Genomic DNA, 27,281 nt, shown 5'->3' with positions numbered 1-27,281 from the left:
TAGGCACAGGAGACAGTAGTAAATGATGTCAGTGTGCCATGTAAAATTAAATGTGGTCTCCTTATTTCTGTCCTAATTTTAGGGAAAATTAGCTGTGGTTTCTAATATATTTATCACTCATAAATTAGAAGCTTTAGCACCAGTTTTGGGCATTAAGCATTTATTAAATTATATTAATTATTGGTAAAGAGGAAATACTTGGTGCAGAAAGTTAAGAAAAGGCCTATCTAGCCTAGATGAGGGAATAGAGCTCATCCTGGCCTCCTACTTCCTGTAATGCCTCTGCTACCAAGAGAATCTCTAAGAGAGTCTAATTTAAGAGTAACTGAGTGTGGAAGCTTTTATGGGTCCAGAGTAGAGGTGTTCCTTACACACTGCTTAAAGCTAATTGGTTAGCATCATGCAAATCTTTTGGTTCACTGGACTTGAGGGTGGTGCCATGTTGAGGTCAGTCACACACTCTGAGAACACACCCTCTTGAGGGCCAGGCAGGTTTGGTTTTAATTGAGTTAACTTTAATTGAGTTAATCCACAAAGTCAGTCAATCCATTCAATCTTAATCCAATCCCTTTTGGGGGTGGGGAGTGCCTTTGGGTATTCCCAAAAGCCTATTATTTTCTCACATTAGTAATGTGCTGTTTGATAAACACAAAGACTCTAGGTGCTGGGATAGGAACTCAGTATTTGACAAAAACTGCTGGGAAAACTGGAAGATAGTATGGCAGAAACTAGGCATAGACCAACATCTTACACCTTATACTAAAATAAGGTTAAAATGGGTACATGATTTAGGCATAAAAGCTGATACCATAGGTAAATTAGGAGAGGAAAGAATAATTTATCTCTCAGATTTATGGAAAGTAGAACTGTTTATGACCAAACAAGAGATAGATAATATTATGAAATAAAGTAAAATGGATGATTTTGATTACATTAAAGAGCTTTTGTACAAACAGAAGCAATGCATCCAAAATTAGAAGGGAGGCAGAAATCTGGGAAACATTTTTTTGTAGCTAGTATTTCTGAAAAAGGCCTCATTTCTAAAATAAATCAGGAACTAAATCAAACTTATGACAATCCAAGTAAGTCATTCCCCAATTGAGAAATGGTCAAAGGACATGAACAGGCAGTTTTCTGATGAAGAAATTAAAGCTACCTATTGTCATATGAAAAAATGCTCTAAATCACTATTAATTAGAGAAATGCAAATTAAAACAACTCTGAGGTACCACCTAACAGATTGGCTAATATGAAAAAAAAAGAAAATAATAAATGTTGGAGAAGCTATGGAAAAATTGGAACACTAATGCATTGTTGGTGGAGCTGTGAACTGATCCAACCATTCTGGAGAGCAGTTTGGAACTATATAGACCGAAGGTCTATAAAGCTTTGCATACCCTTTGGCCCAGCAATACCACTATTAGGTCTTTTTCCCAGGGAGATCATGGAAAATGGAAAAGGACACACATGTACAAAAAAAATTTATAGCTACTCTTTTTGTGGTGGCAAGGAATTAGCAATTAAGGAAATTCCCATCAATTAGGGAATGGCTGCACAAGTTGTGGTATATGGATGTAATGGAATACTATTGTGCTGTAACAAATGATGAGCAGGTGAATTTCAGAGAAACCTGGAAGGACTTACATGAACTGATGCTGAGTGAGATGAGCAGAACCAGAAGAACATTGAACACAGTTTCAAAAATATTGTGTGTTGATCAACTGTGATAGACTTGAATCTTCTCAGCAATAAAATGTTCCAAGATGGTTCCAAAGGACTCATGAAGGAGAATGCTCTCCAAATCCATAAAAAAAGGAACTGTGAAATCTGGATGCAGATTGAACCATAGGATTTCTATTTTTTTTTCTTTTTTGAGGTTTTTCCTTTTTGTTCTGATTCTTCTTTCACAGCATGACTGTTTCAGGAATGTGTTTAATGTGACCATAGATATATAACCTATATCAGATTGCTTGCTGTCTTTGGGAGAGGGCAGGGAGGGGAAGAAGGGAGAAAAATTTGAAACTAGAAATCTTATCAAAACAAACGTTGAAAACTATGTCTACATGTAACTGGAAAATAATAAAATACTTTTATGAAAAAAAGACCTTAATCTTATCAGAGTTGGCTCAAAGAGGGAATAACATACACACCCAATTAGGAAGAGGAATCTTTCTAGCCCTATAGTTGCAGCAAAAGCAGCTTCTGGAGCTCTCAATTTAAAAATGGAGAAGAGGTTGGAAATCTGACCAGAAAGAGATCACAAAGTGCCTTTGCTGGCACTAGGTGTAGGGCCTTTGAAAACAGCAATAAAAAATCCACAACTACCACACAAAAGATAACAACAACAAAAGCCTGAAGACTGGGACAAAGTTCTCTCCACCTTCAAGGCATAGCCCAAATTTAGCATAAAATTAGGAGACAAAAATCAGTGAGAACAATATGAGTAAAAACAAAAAAGGAACCTGACCATAAAAAGGTACTACAGTGAAAGGAAAAATCAAGGAAAAACCCTTGGAAGCCAACAATGCAAGCCTCAAAGAAAAATGTGAATTGAATATAAGCCCAACAATAATTCCTGCAAGAGTTTTTAAATGTTTTTTTTTGGGGGGCAGCTAGGTGGCACAGTGGATAAAGCACTGGCCCTGGATTCAGGAGGCCCTGAGTTCAAATCTGGCCTCAGACACTTGATACTTACTAGCTGTGTGACCCTGGGCAAGTCACTTAACCCTCATTGCCTCGCAAAACAAACAAATAAATGTTTTTTTTTTAATCAAATAAGAAATATAGATGAAAATTTGGGAAAAGAAATGAGATAAATGAAAGAAAATTATATTAAAAATGTTAATACCTTGTTAAAAACACACAAACACACACAAATATTGAAGAAATAAGAGCATAAAAATTGCTCTAATGGTAAAAGAGGAACAAATTTTCACTGTTAAAAATATATCATTTAAAAACAAAATTGGAAAATTGGGGAAAAAGATATACAAAAATCACTGATGAAAATCTTTCCTTATAAATTAGAATTGGTGAAGTCACAGTTAATAACCCTGTGAGACATAAAGTATCAAAAAAAAATTCCAAAAAATGAAAAAAAAATCAAGAAAACATGAACTGTCTCACTGGAACAACCAATGACCTGGAAAATAGCTCAAGGAGAGATAATTTAAAATTATTGGACTACCTGAAAACTGTGAAAAACAAAAAAAGTAATAAATAAATATCCTAATCATATTTCAAGAAATTATCAAGGAAAATTATTCTGAAATATTGGAAATGGGTGGTAAAATAGAAGTCATCTTTGGAAAGAGACAAAAAAAGGCAAAGTCCCAGGGATATTATAACCAAACTCCAGAGTTCCAAATGCAAGGAGAAAATACTACAAGCAGCCAGAAAGGAATAATTCAACTATCATGGAACCAAAGTCAAGAACACAAAAGATTTAGCAGCTTCCACATTAAAGAATTGGAGGGTATGAAATATAACATGTTGGAAGGCAAAATAAGCAAGGATTACAACACAAAATAATCTATACAGGAAAATCGTATAATCCTTCAACTGAAAAAAAATGGATATTGTTAGCTCTTCTTTTGTGTTGACAAAGAATTGGAAATTGGAGGGATGCTCATCAACCAGGGAATGGGCAAACAAGTTGTGACATATAATTGTGCTAGAATACTATTGTGCTCTAAGAAATTAACATGAGGATCATTTCAGAAAAACCTGGGAAATATTATATGAAGTGCTGCAGAATGATGCAAGCAGAACCAAGAGAACATTATTAACATTTTTGTGATATTTATTTTGATAACTGAGTGACTTTGTTATTCTGATCAATATCATAATCTAAAATAATTCTGAAGGATTTATGATTAAAAATGCTCTTCACACTCAGACACTTGATGTTTACTAGTTGTGTGACCCTGTGCAAGTCACTTAACCCTCATTTCCTCACCCCCCCCCAAAAATTGCTATCCACCTCCAGAAAGATAACTTATAGAGTCTGAGTACAAATTGAAGCATGTTTTTCTTTTTTTCCCACTATATTTATCTTGCTTTTCTATTTTGCAACATGGCTAATAGTAAGTATGTTTTCCTTGATTTTTCATGTATAATTGGTATCAATTTTCTTGCCTTCTCATTGGGTGGTGGGGCAACACAAAAGAAGGAAAAAAATTCAAAATTCAAATAATTTTTAAAAATAATGTTAAAAATAAATGGTAAGCGGGCAGCTAGATGGCACAGTGGATAGAGCACCGGCCCTGGATTCAGGAGTACCTGAGTCCAAATCCGGCCTCAGACACTTGACACTTACTAGCTGTGTGACCCTCGGCAAGTTATTTAACCCCAATTGCCTTCCTAAAAAAAAATAAATAAAAATAAACGGTAAGGGGGGCGGGCAGCTAGGTGGCACAGTGGAAAAAAGCACCGGCCCTGGATTCAGGAGGACCTGAGTTCAAATCCGGCCTCAGACACTTGACACTTACTAGCTGTGTGACCCTCAGCAAGTTATTTAACCCTCATTGTCCTGCCCACCCCCCCCCAAAAAAAAGAAAGAAGGAAAAAGGAAAGAAAAATAAATAAAGGTTAAACTTATTTTTAATGAAGTTCAGACATTGCATCTGCAAGTTATTTCAGTACCTTGAGATGTAGTTTGTTTACATCAGGTGACTTGGGCACATTGAGTAAGTGCTTTTTGACCATGTCCCAAACTGCTTTAAACTATTTCAGTTTACTTGACTATCATTTTTATCCTTTCCTTCCATGACCAAATCTCATCTTCCTGAGTAGAGATAGAAGATAAATAAAATATATTGAAAGGTCAGTACCTTATACTAACAAAGGTTTTATTTTTAAGTTGTACAATTCTGTCATCATTTCATATAAGCCACAACTGTATTTTTCCTTGCCTCATACTCCTGCAGTGACCTAATGAAGGAAAATGTGTCATTTGGAGTAACCACACTTTTATTAAGATTATCTAAGAGGCTAATATTGGAAAATCACATTTTTTGAATGCTCTATTTTGTTCAAATGTGTAGGATAAAAAGTCTGACGGAAACCTCTTAAAACTTGAAAGCCCTACTTAAAATGTCCATAATGCATGATGCCTAGAAATGTCTGAGTTTTTACTCTTTACTATAAGCATCAACCAAACTAACCACACCCATGATGTCATTTAGTGGTTGTCATAGAGGAATATATAATGAAAAATCTCACTGCCACCTCCTTTTTTTCTTCCTCAATGGGATCATTTAATTGTATCTATGGGAACATTTTTTCTCACAATGTATATACATCATCTTATCCATCTTCTTTCCCCCCTCCCTCTTTTAAATTTGGCCCAACAAACTTGGCAAAACATTTTTTCTTTCTCTCTTACTTTATTTATGAACCAAAAAAGTACAATTCTAATTTATTATTCATAAACATAAGTGTGATGATTATACATCTGAATTAAGGGAAAGGAAAGCAATAAGGTTTTTCATATTTTTTCAACATTCATTTTTATAAGATTTTGAGTTTCAATTTTCTCTCTTCCTTCTTGCCATCTCCCCTCCCTGAGACAAAAAGTAATCTGTTATAGTTTATGCATCTACATTAATGTAAATATATTTCCACATTATTCATGACAATAAAAATTTAAAGGACAATCATATATAATAATAAAAAATATTAATCCCCAGAGCCCTTGAAATTGCCTAGAAATATCTTTTGGAATGTTTGTACAAAATTCAATCTCTCTCCTTCATTTCCTTAAAATTAATTTTCATGAAAGACTTGCAAGCAAAACATGCCTACACGTGGCTATGTTTACAGAGGCTATGATGGAGATAACATATTTTCACATCATTATCAAAGATGTCATTTTTCTATGTTCTTCCTTAAACACATGCCTAAAATATACACCTAAAACACACACTTAAAACACACTGGAGGTACATGTAGGTGTGTGTAAGCATGTTGGTGTACATAGGTGTGTGTGTTTAGTCATGTAAGGCATGTAGGTCTTAAACACATGCTTAAATACACACCTAAAACATGCATAAAACACACACCTGAAATACACTAGAGGTACATAGAAAAAAGACATGTTTGCTAATGATGTCAAAATTTCTTACCTACCACGTAGCCTTTAAAGGCATAGACATGTGTAGGTGTGTGTAGGCATGTATTGGCATGTTTGGGAATATGCATTTAAGCATGTTAGGCATGAAGGCCTTTAAAACACACTTTAAACACATGCCTTAAACACACTGGAGGCACATAGAAAAAGGATATATTTACAAATGATGTCAAAATTTTTTAATTTTTAAAAAGGAATTTTTTTTATAATTAGTTATTCGTTGTTTTACCACTTGTTACATTCTTTGTTTGTTTGTTTGTTTTTTCAGGGCAACAGGGGTTAAGTGACTTGCCCAGGGTCACACAGCTAGTTAGTGTCAAGTGTCTGAGACTGGATTTGAACTCAGGTCTTCCTGAATCCAGGGCCAGTGCTTTATTCACTATGCCACCTAGCTGCCCAGGCTGGTTAGTGTTTCATCTCTTCATTGCTAGAGGAATACATTAAAGCCAAAGTGTCTAAAACTGAATTCATTGAAGCACCCTAGCTGCCCTAAAGAGGAAATTTTTTTAAAGGAAAAAAAGAAGATAACATGAAAGTATTAAATCTGTAGCAAATATCCCAGCACTCATGCTCAAAGCAATTTACTGCTTCTCTTCTCTATTCTTTAAAGACAGAGGTTCTGAATCTGATCTCTCCCATTCACTGCCACATGGAAGTGAAAAGTGGAAGGGCAAGAAGAAACTAGGCATCCAGAATCTCTTCATAAGTCTCTCTGTGTCTGTCTCTGTCTCTGTCTCTTTCTCTCTGTCTCTGTCTCTCCTCCTCCTCCTTCTTCTTCTCTCTCTCTCTCTCTCAACATAATGAAAAGAGGAGATAACAAGTTATACATGATGAATGAAATAGCCTCAATATCATAACAAAAAGTTGTCAGGAGAATTGAAACTTCAGATAACTAAGAACATAGTCAAAGAACATTTAGCAGCCCTCAATGTGTCCAAGTCACCTGAGTCAAACAAACTTCAACCCATGGTCTTGAAAAAAGTCAGATGGAATTGTTGGAATGCTGTCTGTGATCTGAGAAATTGTGTGAAGTAGTTGAGGGGCTGCAATACTAGAACTGAGAAAAGGTCCTGATTTTCAAATAAAGGGACAAGGTAAGGACTTTAAAACAACTATTGTGCTCCATATTGATTTCTGTCAAAATTCTAGAATGCTTTATATTTTTTTAAAGTTTGTGAAAAATCAAAAAAAGAAACTTTGATCACTCTGAGCCTGCATGTGTTCATTAAAAGCAAATCATGCTGGGGGCAGCTAGGTGGCGCAGTGGATAAAGCACTGGCCCTGGATTCAGGAGTACCTGAATTCAAATCCGGCCTCAGACACTTACTAGCTGTGTGACCCTGGGCAAGTCACTTAACCCCCATTGCCCCACGCAAAAAAAAACAAAACAAAACAAAACAAAAAAAACAAATCATGCCATACTAGTTTCACTGCATTATTTTGACTTACTAGAAAAGGTAGTTTCCCCTCCCTCTTTTAAATTTTGCCCCATTAATTCGGCAAAACATTTGTTTCTCTATCCCTTACTTTATTCTATTTATTAACCCCCCAAAAGTATAATCCTATTCATTATTCATAAACATAAGTGTTATTATTATATATCTGCATTAAGGAAAAGTAAAGCAATAAAGTTTTTATGTTTTTTCAGCATTCATTTTTATAAGATTTTGAGTTTCACTTTTTTTCTCTTTCTTCTTACCATCCCTCCTCCCCAAGACAAAAAGCAATCTGTTATAGGTTATATAGGTACAATAATGTAAATATATTTCCACATTAGTCATTGCAATAAAAATTTAAAGGACAATCATATATAATAATAAATAATATTAATCCCTTAAGCTCTTGAAATTGCCTAGAAGTATCTTTTTGAAAGATCATACAAAATTCAATCTCTCTGCTTGTCTTCATTTTGTTAAAATAACTTTTCATTAAAGACGTACAAGCAAAAATACATTTTTATGTTTTAAGTACTATTCTGTAATTACCACTCCCACAATTATTGCATACTATTATTTCTTGAACTTTCATTGCAATTCATATAATGAGCACACAAATTATTCATTTTCACTATGTTATTTTGATAAAAAAAAGTTTCAAAAACCTTAAAGCAGTATTCACATATGATTTTTCATTGGTAGGTCATGGTTTAAATATGTTTTCTCACTATCCTAAGAACTTAGCCAAAATTAATAACACTGTATTCATGGAAGTACAATTTTGAATTGCAGACATTTGACTCATATACAGAAAAAGGCTTAGTGCAGTTTTAACCTGTGAGGTGCCCCAAATGCCTTAGTGTAGTTTTAAGCTATTAGAGATTAAAACTGCATAAGAATGTTGGGACATGCTATTTATTTATGTGTGTATATACATACAGAATATATCTATATCTATATGTATGCATGTATGTATATGCATCCATATATGCATATAGACATATACCTATTGTGATGTTTAAAATCTTAATTGTGGTCACCAAAAACTAAAAGGCTTCAGTACCAGTCTTTGGGCATTAAACATTTATTAAAGCACCCAGATATTTACAAAGTGTTCAGAAGGTTATGAAAAAGAAGTCCTACCTAGCCTAGAGTTCCAGCTTGGTTGGGTTCTTCCTGAAGTCCTCCTCCACAAGCCTGCTTTAATCAGGAACTCTCCCAGGAGCCTGTTTTAATCAGGAACTCCTTCTCAAGCTGACTGTGGAAGCTTTTTTATAGTTCTGGAACATAGGCGGTCCTTACACACTGCTTCAAGGTGATTGGTTGGCATCATCCAAATCCATTGGCTTTGAAGGTGTTCTCAAGTTGAGTTCACAGTCTAGTTTCTGAGAACAATACTTTCTTAAGGGCTAGCCAGGTGTGATTACAATCCAATTAACTTGAAGTAGGCTTAATCAGCCGTCAATCACTCTCACTTGATTCAATCAGTCTTGATTAATCTCCAGGTAGGTCTTTGAGTATCTGCTAAATCCCATTATTTCATCACACTATAAACAAACATTGTACATGATATGTATATGCATGTGTTATATGTGTAAACTTTATATTGTATACATGTACATGTATGCATATGCATGTATATGTATTTATGTATAACAAAAGTGCTTAAAAGTTGGAATGACTTACTAGCTGACCCTGGGGAGGTTACTTAACCCTCATTGCCCTATAAACAACAAACAAACAAAACTATGTCTACTCTTTAACTTAGCAATGTTTTCATTAGGCCTGTAACCTAAAGAGTTAAAAGAAAGAGGGAGATGATTCACACGTTAAAAAAAAAAGTAGTTCGTTTGGTAGAAGCAAAGAACTGGAAATTAAGTAAGCACCCTTAAATAATGTAATGCATGAACAAATTGTGGTATATTGTGCCATAAAAAATCATGAAAGCCATGATTTCAGAGGAACTTGGGGAGACTTACATGGACCAAAGTAGAGTAAAATGAGCAGAAATGGGTGAACATGTTTTATAATTACATTGTAAAAATGAATAACTTTGAAGACTTTGATTAATGTAATGGCCAACCATTTTTCCAGAGGACCATTGATAAGGAATGCTTCCTACTTCCTTCTACAGATTGAGACATATATTTCTGGTCATGGCTAATATGGGACTAATTTCCCTGAAACTGCATTTTTGTTGAAGTGATTGTATTTTTCTTTTGGTTTTAGTGGGGGAGGAGGAGAATCAATAATAAATCAATAAGGATTTATTGTTTTTTATGTTTCAGGAGCTATGTTAAAATCTGATAATACAAATACAAGGAGAAAGGAAGATAGTTCCTGCCCTCAAAAAGCTTACATTATAAAAATAGAAGACAACTTCTAAAAGAAATCTTAAAAGTGGGCATGGCAAAAAATGTCCCTGATGTTAGGAGTGGATAAAAATGCAAAATTGTCTGGTCTGGGTATTTTCCTTAAAATGGAGGGCCTGGAAAGAACTAGCTTAACAGAGCAGGAGGAGACAAAGGCAGAGAATATATTTACTGAGAAATTGAGGGGTTGAATGAACTTATAGGATTTTGAGGCTTCTGCTTTGCAGCTTAAGAGTATCTAATTTTAGTATCATGTCACTGTTATTTTCAATTTCTTAAAGTAGACACTGGATTTTATAGTCTTTTATTTATATTTATAATCATATTGAATTTGTAAATTAAATCCAAAGTTGCTAATGGTAATGAAAAGAAAAGAACTTCAAAATATGTTCACCATTTACTAGATCCATGTACAAAATCTAGTACCATGTACTAGATTAATTGGTATGTGCATGTGTGTGTACATATTTATTTGTCTGGCTACCTATTTACTTAATTTCTTATTTTTTATCTATCCATTGATGAATTCATTCATTCTCCATTGGGGGATTTCTCATATAACAGTTTTCTATCTAACCATTATTATACTTGGACATGATATCTCATTTAGTCTTTACTGCCTTGTCTTCTAATGCTAAAAAAATAATCATTGAAGCAATGAAAGCAAAGTACTAGCATAATTTTCTTTAAAGAAGTGGTGTGGTATATGGTAGCCATCTCTCAGGTAGGGGAATTGGAGATGTGAGGAAGGAAGGAAAAAAAAAGAAAGCTATATGACGGCTTTAATATATATTTAAAATAAATAGTAAATTGTACATAATAGAGCTGCAGTTTCATGTACAATCTTTTCTTTTCCTTTTCTGCGATGGAAATGCTTGTTTTAGGGGGCAGCTAGGTGGCACAGTGGATATAGCACCTGTCCTGGATTCAGGATTATTTGAGTTCAAATCTGGCCTCAGACACTTGACATTTACTAGCTGTGAGACCCTGGGCAGTCACTTAACCCTCATTGCCCTACAAAAAACAAAACAAAACAAAACAAAAACAAAAACATAAACAAAAAAACCAAAATTCTTATTTTATTTCTTAAGTTCAGAATAAAATAAATTACAAAAATAAAGAGGTAGTATAATGCACTAGATCAAATCCTGAACTTGAATTGAAAAAGACCTACATCCAGATTCTGCCTTAGACAGTTATGTAATGGTGCATAAGTGATTTCATATTTTTGAACCTCACCTGTAAAGTTGGACCAATATTACTGCCTGCTTCATAGATTTTTTAAGAGTACCAAATGTAATAATGTACATAGTGCACTTTTGAAAACTGGAAGTGCTATAGAAATGTGAAATATAAAATTATGTTTGTCTTGTATTTGTCATATAATTTTGTTATTACATCATCATATCCAGACCCTCAATTTAATTTCTCATAATTAATGACCCTCTAGTAAGTGCTCAGTAAATGCTTGTTGACTGACTGAACAGCATAGAGAAGAGAACTTCCAGTGAGGGAACTTCCTCTACCAATGCAGATCAGAAACTCTTTTGCAGTTACCTTCTTTTTTTTGAAAAGTATTTTATTATTTCCAGTTACATATAAGGATAGTTTTCAACATTTGTATTCATAAGATTTTTAGTTCAAAATGTTTTCCTACCCTCCTCCCCAAGACAGAAAGCAATCTGATATAGGCTATATATGTGCAATCACATTAAACATTTCTGCATTAGTCATATTGTTGTTACTCTTGAAAGTTGCCTTGGGGCACTGACAATTTTGATAATTTGCTCAGGGTCACATAAACTTTATGCTGCAAAGGCTAGACTTTAACCCATTTAATTCTTCCTAAATCTGACTGGTTCCACACCCACTTGTTCAGTTATTACTAATTCAATTACTAGAGTAATTATTATTCTCAAACACTATGTTGTTTACTTTGTCCATTGACTTATTAGCTCATCACTGGGACAAGCCAGAAATAAGTATTTTAAGCAGTGTGAACGTGGGTGGGTGTAAATATCTGTGTGGACACAAGTGAATGTGTATGTGCATGCTTTAGACAGAAAATGACATTTGACCAAGGTTTCTCCTCTGAGCAATTCAAATGACTTTGTAAAAAAGGCCTATTCATATTTCTTGATTTTGTTTATTACTACAATTACTCTAGTTGATATAAAATCCTTAGATGAAGAGTAGTTTAGTCAGGCTCAAAATTGTTAATCCCAGTGACCCCTCTAAAACTATTTCCTTTCAGTCCCCTGTGAAAACTACATGCAACCAATGAATACATTAAATGGAAGGAATCGCAAAATGTTTTCATTTTCTTTGGAGAGGACATTGCATAAGAGCTCCACATGCTTAATTAAATTGCCTTCTACTTTAACAAAGCTCCATGGTATGCTTTCTCCCCAAAGTCCCGAAACCAATATTAAAGGGAATGAATTTTTCATTTCTTAAAGTTTCATTAAGCTGCTTAGAAGAGCATATGACCTAAATTAGTTAGGTTAGGGTCATTTAGAAAATGTCATGTAGGTAAGATTTTCATCAGTCAGCTGGGTTGGAATTTTATTCTGATTTGGGAAATTGATGACTCTACATTTCTGTTAAGGTATCTAGATGCTTTCCCTGGGTCTTGATAAAGTCATGAAAAATGGGTTTCATGGTTTAAGGATCCTACATCATTTATTCAAATCTAATAGTAATGTGTATTTAATGCTAGCCACTTTCAAATTTTTGGAAGTAGGTGGCAAAAGAAAGAATAAATATTTTTAAAATGTAACTTTAAGCATTTGCATGGCAGCCAAATTAGCATTATTATTAAAAGCACAATGTTGCTCTATTACTTAGTTTCTGTTAATCAATGAAACTGACCAGATTAGTGTCACATAATCTAAAGTAAAATATAAGAGATGCATAGCATGGGAAAGCATTTGCCTTTCTTTCATGCTCAAGGATAAGTCAGAAAAGTGATATTTGGTCTATTTCTGGTGGTTATCTTACTAGCACTTAAAAAATGATAAATATAGTGAAAATGAAAATGAAAAGGCTAGAATTAATTATTTAAACTCAAGCACATTCAACCCTGTTTCAAACTCTGTAACAAAAATAACAAAAGTTATATAGTACTGACATGTACTAGGCACTATGCTAAGCATTTTACAATTATTATCCCATTTAATGCTGGTAACAACCCTGTGAAGTAGGTTCTATTATTATCCCCATTTAATAAATAAGGAAACTAAGGTAGAGGTCATACTGGTCAGTAAATTTCCCACATCCATACAACTACTATGTTTCAGAATGCAGGCCCAGAATTCTATTCATGTCATGACTTATATGCCCAAATTAGTTGTTGAGCTTCCTGGCAGCATCTGCCTTCCAGAAATCACTACATTTTCTTACCTACAACTCCTATCAATGGTGATACCAATTACTTGATCCCACCTATTGGACTCACATTGATCTCTATTAAAACTAAAAGTGATGCTAAGAGTCCAACCAATCCAATTGCCTCATTTTACAGTTTAATAAACTGAGGAAAGAAAGGGGAAATGAGGCCCAAAGTCATACAACTAAGAAACTAAGTATATAACTGAAAAACTTTTATTATTATTATCATTATCATCATTATTATTATTATTATTATTATTACCTTATATTTAGTCTTTTTTCTTTTTCTTACTCATTTGGTTCATGGAGATTCATTTTTCCTAATTATGTCATTATCAATAATAATTTATAACATAATACATAATTTTTAATTTATTAGAAATATATCAATGTTAAATATATTTGATTATATACACATATAATATATTATGTATATATGTTGACATATGATATTTAGAGTAAGAAGTGACCTGATTTAGGTGTTGGCAAGCTTTTTAAGAATGAAGAGGTGTCATCAGTAGTATTATTTAACAAATAATTTATGAAAAGCTGTGCCATGTTAACATCATAAGATCACTGATCTCTAGTTGTAGAAGGGACACTAGAGGACATGTAGTTGAATAGTCTCATTTTTCTATTAAGAAAACTCTTGCCCAATATCACATTGTAATTTTCAGAGTCACAATTTGAACCTGACCGTTGACTCCAGTCTGATCTTTTCCTTGTACCATTGTACATATATCTATAATATCTTTGAAATAGATAACTACTTTACTCTTAAACATTTGTCCTCTTAAACATTATACTACATCATATTATTTAAAGGGTAGTTGTGGTGACAAACTAATGTAGTTTCTCATGCACCTTGTAAACTTTAAAGTACTTTTAAAATGATAATTATTATTATGATTTACAATTGTATGGGTAGAAATAATTAAGCTCTGCAAAGATTTGTGAAGAGGTGGCTAAGGAGCATGTGGAAAAAGGAAGTGTGGATCACAAAAAAGTAATCATTGCTTCATCAAGCACGTGTCTTGGCCGACTACGTTATTCATGTACACTGTTATACTGGTAGATCTGAGAAATGCTATACAAATATAGCTTACTGACATTTTAGAAAAGTGTTTTCTATTCTTGAAAACCATATGGATGAATAACAATAGTCCAGTTAAATGGATTGGGAGCTGATGGAATGGCCAGACTCAAAATGTCCTCATAAATAGTTTAATGTCCCAGGCATCTAAGGGGGACTTCATTGATATCAAGAGTTTATTATTGTGAGAGTTGAAATGGCTCCCCCTGCTGGGGGAAACATTGTGGGCTCTGGCCTGAGAAAAGGCCATGTGGCTTGAGCGTCCCTGAACTGACCTTTTCTGGGATTTCAAAGGTCAGCCTGGCATCCAGAAGTTACTTCTGTAAAGCTGCATGTTAGACTTGTCAATCAGAGCTACCAGCCAATTAGCTTGGAGCTGTTTGTGTGTGGACAGCACTGCTTCCTGTTTCACAGGAGGCTTCTGGGGGGAAGAAGGGGAGAGGGGCACTCTTTCGTTGGGACCTTGTGTAGAGTGGAGCAGAGACACTGTGTCCCTTAGATAGATAGATGAAAGCATCTCGGCCTCTTTCTCTCTCCTCATCAAATTCTTATGCTCCTTAATAAATGCTTAAAAGTCTAAACTCTTGCTAAAGCTTCTAATTTATTGGCGACCATTCATTAGAATTTTAGACAGTCTAGATAGAAATTTAGCCCTTACATACAGCAACTTTACAGATGGCTGACCACAAAGAGAAAAGCTGAACCTTGTTCTTCTGAACTTCTGGTTGAGTAAGAAATTTCCCCTACCTTGTCCCTTTAAACTCCAAAGTACTGCTAAGTATCAGCTGTTTTCCCTTTGAATTTTCAAATGGGTTTTTTCAACTCCCTAAGTAACCTGTTTCTAATTTTAGTCTGCTTAATCAGACAAAGGGGCGATAAGATCATGATAATACTTTGTTTTTGTGGATTTTCTATTTTTATTTTTATTTTTGTTAGAAGAGTGAGCAAGGTGCTCACAAAAGGGCATATAAATATCGCCCCCCCCCTCCCAACTATGCCTTTTCAGAGAAACCTCTGACTTGCACTTTTTTCAAATTCTAACACTGTTGCTCTCCTTTTGCATGCCTGGAGGCAACAACCTGGCCTGAGTTCAAAACCAGGCCTGTTTCAAATTGCCCTAGTCCCTCCCCAGCTGAGCCAACATGATTGAGTGTAAGCCTTGAAGTTGTGCAGCATGTGGGAGAGATGGTTCAACCCCCTCCTCTTGGGAATCCATCTCCTGCTCCTCCCGTGGCTGTGCCCCTTGAACCTTGCCCAGGAAGGTCAAGGGATCTGACCTGCCTTCCTCAGACTCTGAACTTGCACATGCACAGCCTCTTCTGCCTGTGCTTGTGGCTTCTGCTCCATTACCAGAGCAACTTAAGGTGAATGGCAATGTACAGGACAATCATGATCATAATTCAAGAATACATATTTTGCAGAAATGTAGAAGTAAATAGCAAGATATTAATATGAGCATTGAGGTTTTTAGATATCAGAATCAAAAATGTTCTAAATTCACTCAGAGAAATAACATTAGTTTGGAGATCACATAAGGATTTCTGTACATTTATATTTTGAAATTAACAGTATGGGTTTATTTTCATAAAGATTTTCATGCTTTTAATATTGTGTTTTATACTTAGCTTTAAAAAGGGGGGAGTATTGATAAAATCTTTTTGTAGTTAGGTGGTCAAATGTATATTTTGTAATACTCTCATTAATGTTAAGTTCATATTCATTTAGATTTCCTCAGTGTGAATTTCATTGTCTTTTATTCTTCCATGTGTATTTTGTTCTATTCATTCATATATTTAATTTTGAAACAAAGTAAGATGGTTTTGATTTCATAATAAAATGTTATCTCTGGGAGTATTGTGCTCTCAAATTCTAAATTTTTTTTTCAATTGATTATTTGTTCAAACTCTATAAAGCATTTCCCTGGCAAATTGGTTACCATGGCAAGTGTAAATTGATTTTACGAGTATTATTTTTATAAGCATATATTAAAAAAATAATTTAATTAAAATGTTTAATGTTTAAATATTACATAAGGATTTCTTTCTATGCTATTGCCACTACACTTTGAACTTAATAATATGGGCTTATTTTTATAGAGATTCTTAGTCTTTTAAGATTGTATTGTGTTTTAACATGTATTAAAATATGTTCTGATTTTTTTTGACAAAAGTAATTGTATATTTAGTAAATAAAAAAGTTATTATTTGGAATTATTGAATAATTGTATATAATATTCTGAGTCTAGGCACAGCCTGACTCAGTTTCCTCCAATATATTTGGTGGCATGGAAATATATCCCATCCACCTATTTTAAGCCTGGCATACTGCATCGGCTGTATATATTGCTCAAGTGTGGGAATGCTCATCTCCCATCATTTCTTTGTTCTTTTATGGTAACCCCCATAATTATCTCAGGTTTCATGATAAATACAGTGTTGGATTTGGCCTTGACATCCATTACCAATTACATTAGATTATTTAATTTCTCATAATGTCATGAAGATAATTAGGTAGATGATATAAAAAGTGATGAAACAAATATAAAAATTATTTTCTAAACTAATATTACAATTGTCTTCTTGATTTATCCTACACAGGGGGGACTGTAGTAATATTAAGTTTTAGAGGACTGTTAGTAATATTAAGTTTTAGAGAATGTTTCAATTTTTGTTTTTAATTATATGTTTCATGTCTAACAACTGAGATTCTGAATTTCCTTAGACATGTTTTTGAGAACTCTCATTGTTTGATTTGATTATTAGCAAAGCTATTTAAAGTTGTGTAAAGCTCAATTTTATAGGAAATTTTCCTGGCTGATTACCAGCATTCACACATCAACACCTGAAAAGACTTCCATTTTACAACTACACCCAGAGGACATCCCAAGAATCATCTGAGAGAGGACTTCCAAAGACTTGAATGGACATTTTCCTGTTTTTCTTGTCCACATTGTATACACTGTGGAGGGAGTGCCCCCTTTAGCCTTTGTCAATGTATCACTCAATTTCTTTTTCTCTCTTTATATTTCCTTTACTTAGTTAGTCATAAGCATCTGTAATGTCATTGCTTCATGTGAGGAAACCATGTTTCTTCACTTGAAGCACAGGGGGACTGTGAGAGTTGAAATGGTGCCCCCTGCTGGGGGAACATTTTGGGCTCTGGCTTGAGTATCCTGGAACTGGCCTTTTCTGGGATTTCTAAGGTCAGCCCGGCATCCAGAAGTTACTTCTGTAGAGTCTCAAGTTAGACTTATCAATCAGAGGTACCAGCCAAGTAGCTTGGACTGTGTGTGTGTGTGTGTGTGTGGACAGCCCTGCTTCCTGTTTCACAGGAGGCTTCTAGGAGGAAGAAGGGGTGAGGGGCACTCTCTTTCGCTGGGACCTCGTGTAGAGTGGAGAAGAGATGCTGGCTCCCCTAAATAGATAGATGAAGGCATCTTGGCCTCTTTCTTTCTCCTCACCAAATTCCTTAATAAATGCTTAGAAGTTTAAACTCTTGCTAAAGCTTCTACTTTATTGGTAACCACTTATTAGATTTTTAGACAGTCTAGCTAGAATTTTAGCCCTTACAGACAGCAACTTTAAATTATCAATATATTGGCAAAAGATCTATATGGCATGCCTATTAGATTTGAAGATGATACTCAAATGGGAGGGATAGCTAATCCAATGGATGGCATAGCCAATACACAAAAAGTTCTCAACAGGTTAGATCAATGGGATTATTGTAATGAAGTTAAATTTAATGCAGATACATTTCAAGTCTTAACATCTGGGAGAAAAAAAACAAGATGAGTTAGAGGATATATACTTCGATAGTATTGTGAAAAAGATCTTAACACAAGTGAATGGTATGGAAATGGGGGATTGGAGGACAGGAGGCAAATGTGATATTTAAATCTATTAAGAAGGGTGGGGATTTCAAAAACTAAAAGGTGATAGTCCTTCTATATTCTACTCTGGTTCAAATCACATTTGGAATATTGTATTCAGAGATGAATATCACAGTTTTTTTGGGAGGAAAAACATTATTAAACTATAGAACACCCTGCAGTAAGTACAATTAGTCCATAATTTATATGGTTTGGTTGTAGTAGGTGGAGCTTTTTAGCATGTAGAAGATAGTTCTCAGTGGGGACATGCTAGTCTTCAAGTATTTGGATAGCTGTCACAAACTTTCTTCAAAGGAAGAAGAGTTAGATATAGCCCATCCCAATGACTGTTTTTCTTTTTTGTAACAAAATTAAAGTTGTCAAACTGAACCATCAATAGTTTCAGTTTTGTATACCCATCCTCCTTGCGCCTCTCCAACAAGAGAAAGGAAGTTGTTTTATCATCTGTTCTCTGAGGTCAAGATTGGTCAGGGATCTCAACTCAAAATCTAGTCATTTTGATCATCAAATTAAATAATTAATCTTGATCACATTTTACAACTATCAGACTGGCTAAATCGATTGCAGGGAAAAGCAACAAATGTTGGAAGAAATATTGAAAAATTGAAACACTAATTCACTATTGGTGGAACTATGAACTGATCCAACCATTTTGGGTGAATCTGGAATTATGCCCATAGAGTTAATAAGCTGCTTTTAGTCTGTGACCAAGCAATACCAGGACTAGGTGTATTAACAAAGATGATTAAGGGAAAAGGAAAAGAAACTATGTGTTCTAAAGTATTTATAGCATCTCTTTCTGTGGCCAAAAATTTGAAATAGCAAAGATGACTAGCAATTGGGGATTGGATAAAAACAATTGTTGCTTATTATTGTGATGAAATATTAATATGCTATTAGAAATGATGAGATTGTTTTAAGAACAACTTTGAGCAATTAAGTAATTTTCTTTCTTATAAACACCCAAATTAATCACAAAGGACCTATGAAGTAATATACTATCTTCATTTAGAGAAATAACTGATAAATAGAAATAAGTATAGACTTATTTTACATATATAATATATGTGTATGCATGTATATGGACACACATATTTGTGTCTAATGGTAGTCATTTGTATGGTGAGGGGGAGGGAACAAATGAAAAACATGAACAATTTTATTATATATTTAAGAGGAATAGCAAGTTGTACATAATAGATATGTAGTTTCATGTACAATCATTTTTATACTAATATGTTATGGAAATTTTGGTTGAATTCATAAATTAAAATATAATAAATATATTTTTAAAGGCCTCCTTTCTCAACTATGTAGAAAACTGAGTCAAATTTCTTAGAATATACATAATTTCCCAAATGACAAATGATCAAAGGATATAAGCAGGCAGTTTTACTATCTATAGTAAAATAAAAAAGGCTTAAAATCACTATTATTTAGAGAAAAGAAAATTAAAATAGCTCTGAGGTAATACATAACGCTTAGAGGATTGGCTAATATGAGAGAAAAAGAACATGAAAAATGTTGGCAGGGATGTGGGAAAACTGGTACACTAATGTGCTGTTGTTGGAATTGTGAGCTCCAAACATTTTGAAAATATCTATAGTTAGTCCTAAATACCCATGTAGGAGGTTGAAGGTGGGAAGAATGGGGAAAGATTCCTATTTTCTAAAAATTGATATGCACTCAAGAGATAGTCTATAAAACTGGTACCTTAGTGCATAATTTTGAACATATACTTTAGACAATGCACACTCTCAAATGCTTAAATACTCACATGAATTTATGAGCTCATTGATTTGCAATTTTCCTCAGTGATATAAATTTTAACCTAGCTAGATATGTCTAACCACCATGTGAAACTTCTCTCTGTATCTGCCCATAAGTTCTTTTTCTGATTCTTTTAATTAAATTAAATTAATTTGTTTGTTACATTTTAAGTTCCAAACTGTCTCCGTGCTTCCCTTCCTTCACTTCTCACCCCACACTAGAGAAGGCCACCATTTGACATATATACATGTGAATCTATCATATGTTTATCTATCTCAATCATGTATATATGCATATATGTATATATATACGTCTATCTATGCACATATACCCACAAAAACACTATATATGTATACATCACACACGCAAATATATTTAACATGTAGACATACACTGTTCTGTCTTTCTATCTATCTATCTATCTATCTATCTATCTATCTATCTATCTATCTATCTATCTATCTATCTATAGGAAGATGATATCTACTTCCAGAGAAAGAACTGATAAATAGAAGTATGCTTGGTATGTTGTGTAGATATACATACATACATACATACACACTATATGCATATGTCTGTGTATGCTGTGTATATGTATATATAAAACAGATCGATAGATACACATACATGATAGTATTCATACATCTATTTATCAGTTATTTCTCTGGAAGTAGATATCATCTTCCTTCATAGGTCCTTTGATTTGAGTATTTATTATACTCAGAAAATTTTGAACAATATTGCTGTGATGCAAACAATGTTCTCTTGGTTCTGCTCATTTTACTCTTCATGATTTTATGCAAATCTTTCCATGCTTTTTTAAAAGGCATTGGGAAGGAACATGAGACCATATCAGATAAGAAGAATTAGGATAACAGGGAGAAAGGGGGGACAATTGGATTTCAGAAAGGAAATGAAAACATAGGGCTACTCATTTCTATATGATTTATTTATGAGATTAATCACTGAGAGTCAATTCTCTGCTATGAGTTTATATCTTTACTATGTTTTCTGATTAATTGATCCATACTTTATAACTGCTGTCAACTGCATTTATAAAGGATACTACAAATATATTTAGCTATTTCGAATTAGCTTTTTGATGGTTCCTGGTTTTGGTCTCATTCCCAGCTGACCTTATGTTATACTTTTCTTCCCTTTGTATCTTTAAAACCTGTTGTCTAACTTGGTACAGAGAAAGTGTGGGAATCTTAAAAGGAAATGTCAGAGCATTTAGATCTTAAAAGGACTATTAAATATCCTTTACCCCAACTGCCTCATTTTTACAAATGAGAATGAGGGAAAATTAAGTATCTAGCCCCAAATCACAAAGGTAACCATGTAGAATTCAGAAAATCAAAGTTTGAGTCCTGATCATAAAGCTTACAAATTAAATTATCCTAAACACTCACTTATCTTTTCAATTTCAAATCAAAAGGAAGCTGGCTTGAATTTTAGCCTTTGCTACTTACTGCCAAAGTGATATTTGGAAAGTCACTTGCCCTCTCTGGCCCTCAGTTTCCTCCTATTTAAACTGTATGGATTTGACCAGACATGATCTCTAGAGCCCTCTCCTTTTATACAGGTTATGATCAATAGGATGAAAATGGGATATACTAGTTATTACAATAATAACTACTTCAAGGGATTGTTGAAAGTGTAAGCCTTAAATTATAAAGAAATGTGAACTGTTGTTTCTACTGTTGATGTTGTTATACAACACTTCATTCAGAAATTTTGACTAGCCTACATGAGAGTGGCAATAATGATTCTATTATTTAGCTTATGAGAAACACAGAACTGACTCCCAGTGAAGCTTTATGCCTACAAATGTAAGACTATGTTTATTCAAGTAGTTTTGAGTGTCTTCTTACAACATTCTTTTTTGGTAAAGCTTTTAAATGAAATTATGGCCAAGTTATCCCTTTATTCATTGGCCTGTGGTCTGTTCAGTGGGCCTTCCATTAATGATGTTTGTTCTAGTCTTACTTACAATATTTAACTAAACCCATTATCTTCTCTGATTTGGCATTGTATTATAAGGAAAATACATCCAAATGTGTTATCTGCATTAATTATTTTTATTAGTTGATCTTTTCTATAATAATTATTGTAATTGTCAATATTATTTTCATCATAAATACCATGGTTTACTGGATAGAGCAATAAATTTACCATTTGGGAAACCTTGTCCAAATTAATCCCCTGACATTTATTAGCTGTGACCCTGTGCAAGGAATATAATCCACATATGTCTTTGATAATAAAGATTTACTTTATTGAATGATGATGGTTAATTAATCAATAAGCATTTATAAAGTTTCTGATATGTACCAGGCACTAGGTACTACTTATATCAATGCAAAAACTGAAATAAACATTATACTTAATAAACTTTCAATCTGTCAGAGAAGACAATATATACATATATAACATTATAAAGAATAAATAAAAGATGAACTCAAGCTTGTTAAATATAAGGTAGTTAAGGAAATTAGGGAAAGAAGGAACTTACATTTGCATTTCTAAATTGATGGAGAGGCTTCCCCCACTGGGTGGTCTCTTCTCTGCTGAAATCTCAAATTCTTTGCATGCAGTTGTTTCTGTTACTGTTGGTAACAATAGTTATAGTGATTTTAGTAAATGAGATCAAAAGTCCACTTGCATATTAAGTACATTTCCTGGGAACCATAAACATGAGAAGAAACAAAAGAGAATTTGGCAATATGCAGAAAGAAAAAATAATTCATTTGGAATATATTGTGTAGATATGAATATTTTTCTTGGGTTTGAATGTATTGCTTAGGCATATGGCATAGTAGGAAAGCCTAATAGAATAAGAAAATATTTCAAGTTATTATCCAGGCTTTTGGAGTCTCACCTTTTAAACACTCTCTCTGACCTCAGATATGAGATGGAATGCTTTATGATGCTTTCAGGAATGTAAATATACTTATCTATATCTTGCAGAAATAACATTACAAAACAAGTGAATATGTCTATGGTTTCATCAGAATAAGCTGCATTAGATTGCCTGTAGTAAACAAATACTTCATGTCCTGTTCTTTCTTATGCATAAGTATTATGTATGTTAGACACAGAATTGGACCATGATGGACACCCTCTGCCAATATGAGTTTTCTTCCCTGCTGCACTCATCTATTTTTTAAATGAATCCAGCTGTGAATCTTTCACCGTTTCGTTTGGGAGAAAATTCTACCATCTAATAGACTATAGTGTTTGAAAGTACTCTTTAAATCTAAAATGTATTTTAAATTTTCCTTATTTCTGCATAGGCTTTCTAGAAAATATATTCTGCTTTTGGATAAACTTCTGGTCTTTTAAAAATATATAGTACTGGGGCAGTGCAGTGGATAGAGCACCGGCCCTGGAGTCAGGAGTACCTGAGTTCAAATCCGGCCTCAGACGCTTAAAACTTGCTAGCTGTGTGACCCTCGGCAAGTCACTTAACCCCAATTGCCTCACTTAAAAAAATTAAATAAATATATAGTACCAATAAAAAAAGTGAAATAGCACTGTACAGTCATAATAACCAAGCTTGACTTTGAAGAATAGATGAGCAAATCATCTCTCTGTCTTCTTTGCAAAAGTGGGTAACTATGGATGTGAAACATTGCATAAACTATCAGGATTAGTCATATTTTGGTTGATTTTGTTGAATTTTTTTTATTCTTTGTTTAAAAGGATATAACTAAAATTGGTATTATGTAAGAATAACAGACATCATTTTCAAAAGTATATATATATATATATATATATATATTTTACCTAAAAGCACCTGTAGTTTTATCAATGTGGGTAATAAATCCTCTGATGAAGATTACAAATTCTACATTCCTACATATACCATATTCATGACTTGTTATGACTTAAAAAATTACATAGTGAACAAAAAGGTAGCATTAGTACATTCAAAATTATCACATCCAAAGCCCAAGTCATTCTGAGTATCAAGTATTCTCATGTACTTATTAAAATTCTAGAAGTTGATCAATTAGCAAGCACCCTATCTAAGATAAACATGACAAATGAGAATAATCTCTCCAACTAGACTTCCTTTAATTACAACTTTTATTCCCTCAAAACCATATTTACCAAGCCTACAACAATATATTTACCTTTATAAGACAGAGGACAAGAAAATATATTTAGAAATATTATTGTAAGAAAAATAGAGATGGAGTATTTCCCCCATAAACCTGGTGCCTACCCTCCACAAATAAATATACTTTCAGTGGAAAGAATAGTCACAAGTATGGAATTTTTTGGAAATGAGTAAATGAAAAATTATTTTGCTAATAAATATATGTGAGCAACAATGTAGCCAGGGGGCCATGCATGGAGAGGCAGACATGGAGGAAACACATTTGTTCAAGGCACATGTATAAAAGAAAACACCTCTGATGGTGAGGTGCAAATACCTTCTTCCAACATTTTCTGGTGATGTTATTTCACTGCTCCTTTAGAGATTTCTCTCCAGTAATCTCATGTAGTATTCACCTCTGTTTGTTGTGTACTTTCTACTGGATATGCAGGTTTCTTCCAGAGTTATAGTCACCATTGGAAATCCCTGACTGCTGGATTCACATAGCTGCTGCTCTAAGGTTGTGGGTGATTACTGAAAGTGAGGTTATAAAGCATTTGGGCATACGACTGTCAAGTTTCTTTTTACTTACACTTTTAGTCATATTTCTCACTTGGGGCGTTATCATTCCCTCATAGGATGCTCAGTGGGTTCTATCATTATTCTTTTACTTTAAACCCTGGAGGTTTCTTCTGCAGGTCTTTTAGGAAGGAAAACATCTCCACTCACCTAGTCAATAGATTAGGCAAAAAAAAAAAATCAAAACAACCTTTATTAGATTTTCCTTGTAAGAATCTTTGTCTATTTCCAGGAGCCTTGGTTCAGAGAGGTATTTCCTCTCTAGAAGCATGTTTCTTACCCTAAGACAAATTCTTTGGAACATCAATAGAACTACTTTATCTAGTGCCCTCAGGCTCTACATACACACACATACACATAAATATACATACACAAATATATACATACATACACACAAAAAAACACTTCTTTTAACCATGGTTGAGTCTCTATGAAACACTTCACCCTGACTTAGAGTCCGAAAGTTCACATAATTCACCATTTCATTTCTGTATGATAAATTGCTATCACCTTAGACTTAGAATATGGGATTCCTATGGGAGAAATATCTCCTCTCTGACTTCATGTGGTAGATACCACAACACAGATATTAGATGTAAAAACCTAGGTTTTATTATATGCTCAAGCATAGGCTCAGGATTCATAGAAAAGAATGAATCCTATCAATCCTTAGGATACTAATGATTCTAGTAATAATAATTCTTATAGGCAAAATTACATCAGAGTGATGGAGAAATAATTGTTTTACGTATTGTAATCTTGTACATTCCTTTTAGGTCATAAAATTGAAGAGAAAAAATAATCTCATGCTCCCTTCATTGTCCTAAAAGTTGAAAGAACTTAAAAAGAATCATGATCTCATACATAAACAAACCTGATGAAATAGAATTTATTGTAAACTAAGTCAGATTGCCAATTAAACTTCATTTAGAGGATTCACAAATAGACTGATAGAGGTGAAAGTTTTACATGTCCAAAGGAGTCAGGGACAATTGACACTTTTCCTCTGGCTTCTTATATAAGCAATGTGTAAGGCCTTAAGTAAATTTTCACATCCCATTGGACAGGTTTTGGTCAGGTAGGGTTAATATTAACAGAAGACAGGCTTTCAGTTAAAAAAAAAGTTGCAAAAAAGAATGGCCGTGAGCACCAAATAATAAAGATTAATAAAAGGAAATATTTTTTAAAATCCTATTAGAAATTCTTATCTTTATTTTTGTGAGTGTCATGGACCACATAGGCAATCTGGCAAAAATCTATTAACCCTTATTCAGAATAATACTTTTAAATATGTAAAATAAAATTCATAGAATTATAAAGGAAACAAAAAGTTAATAAAAAATAAAGTTATAATTCTTTCCCCTTCCAAGTTTCCTGGATTCCCTGTAATCTTCTAATCCCTATGGGATCTGTGGACTTGGATTAAGAAACCCTTATTTAGGTGCAGCTAGGCGGTTCAGTGTATAAAGCACCAGTCCTATATTCAGTAGTACCTGTGTTCAAATCCAGCCTCAAACACTTGACACTTACTAGCTGTGTGACCCTGGGCAAGTCACTTAACCCTCATTGTCCTGCAAAAATGTTTTTAAAATTTTTAAAAAAGAACCCTTTATTTAGAGTTAACTCTTCCATAAAACTACCAAAGTCTCTTAGGGTCTAGAGGGTACTGCTTATTGAATTTCAAACTCTTCTTCCCCAATAAAGCAATTAGGAAAGAAGAAAGGAAAAGGAGTAATCAATCATTTAATCAGTATTTATTAAACACTTTCTATGTGCTCCTCATTGTGCTCAATTTGAGGGATATAAAAGTAAAATAAAGGATAATCCATTAGGAAGAAAGGACATTTTCCTCCTCTTGTATGGCTACATTCCTGTACTTATTGTGCATATGTGGCAGGCAACAATCAGACCTATACTTGTTCAAGGTGTTGTTACATAATAAACATGAAAATGTTTCTATTTTGTAAAACTGAACTAGCTCAATGAACTCATACAGAGTCTTTTAGGAACTTTTAAAGGTGAGCACCTCTTATGAAATGGAACAGCCCCCACCAAGCTCTTAGCCCTTCATTTCATCCTAAGATTCTTATTTCTGATTGATTTTTAAAAATATCTTGATTTATTTGTCAGCCTTGAATATTTTTCTGATGTGACAGTTAATGGCCTGGCTTTTCCATAAAATATTAGGTGATATCATGCTTTTTGGTGATCCACAGCCTTACTTTTAAAAAGTATTTGCAGCATAACTTTAAAAAACGACCCTCCAATTTGTATTCTACATAGTGCTTTCAGGGCCTCTGACAAAATTGTTTCCTTTGGAGTAATTCTGTTTTATTGGTATATTAAAAAATGTTGTGCTGCAGACTAATGTGCAGAATTTAGACTGCCACTTTAAATCAATAGTGATCTACAGGACCATGTGAGGTCAAGTACTGTTCAGTCTGCCTCATTGCAACAAATCATAATGCCACATTAAGTACTTAGAGGGTCTTATTAACTAAAGAAGCCCACATG

Source organism: Dromiciops gliroides, chromosome 1 (assembly GCF_019393635.1).
Source record: "Dromiciops gliroides isolate mDroGli1 chromosome 1, mDroGli1.pri, whole genome shotgun sequence".
NCBI classification, from domain to species: Eukaryota; Metazoa; Chordata; class Mammalia; order Microbiotheria; family Microbiotheriidae; genus Dromiciops; species Dromiciops gliroides.
The sequence above is the reverse complement of the archived record's forward strand: the minus strand, read 5'-3'. Positions refer to the sequence as shown.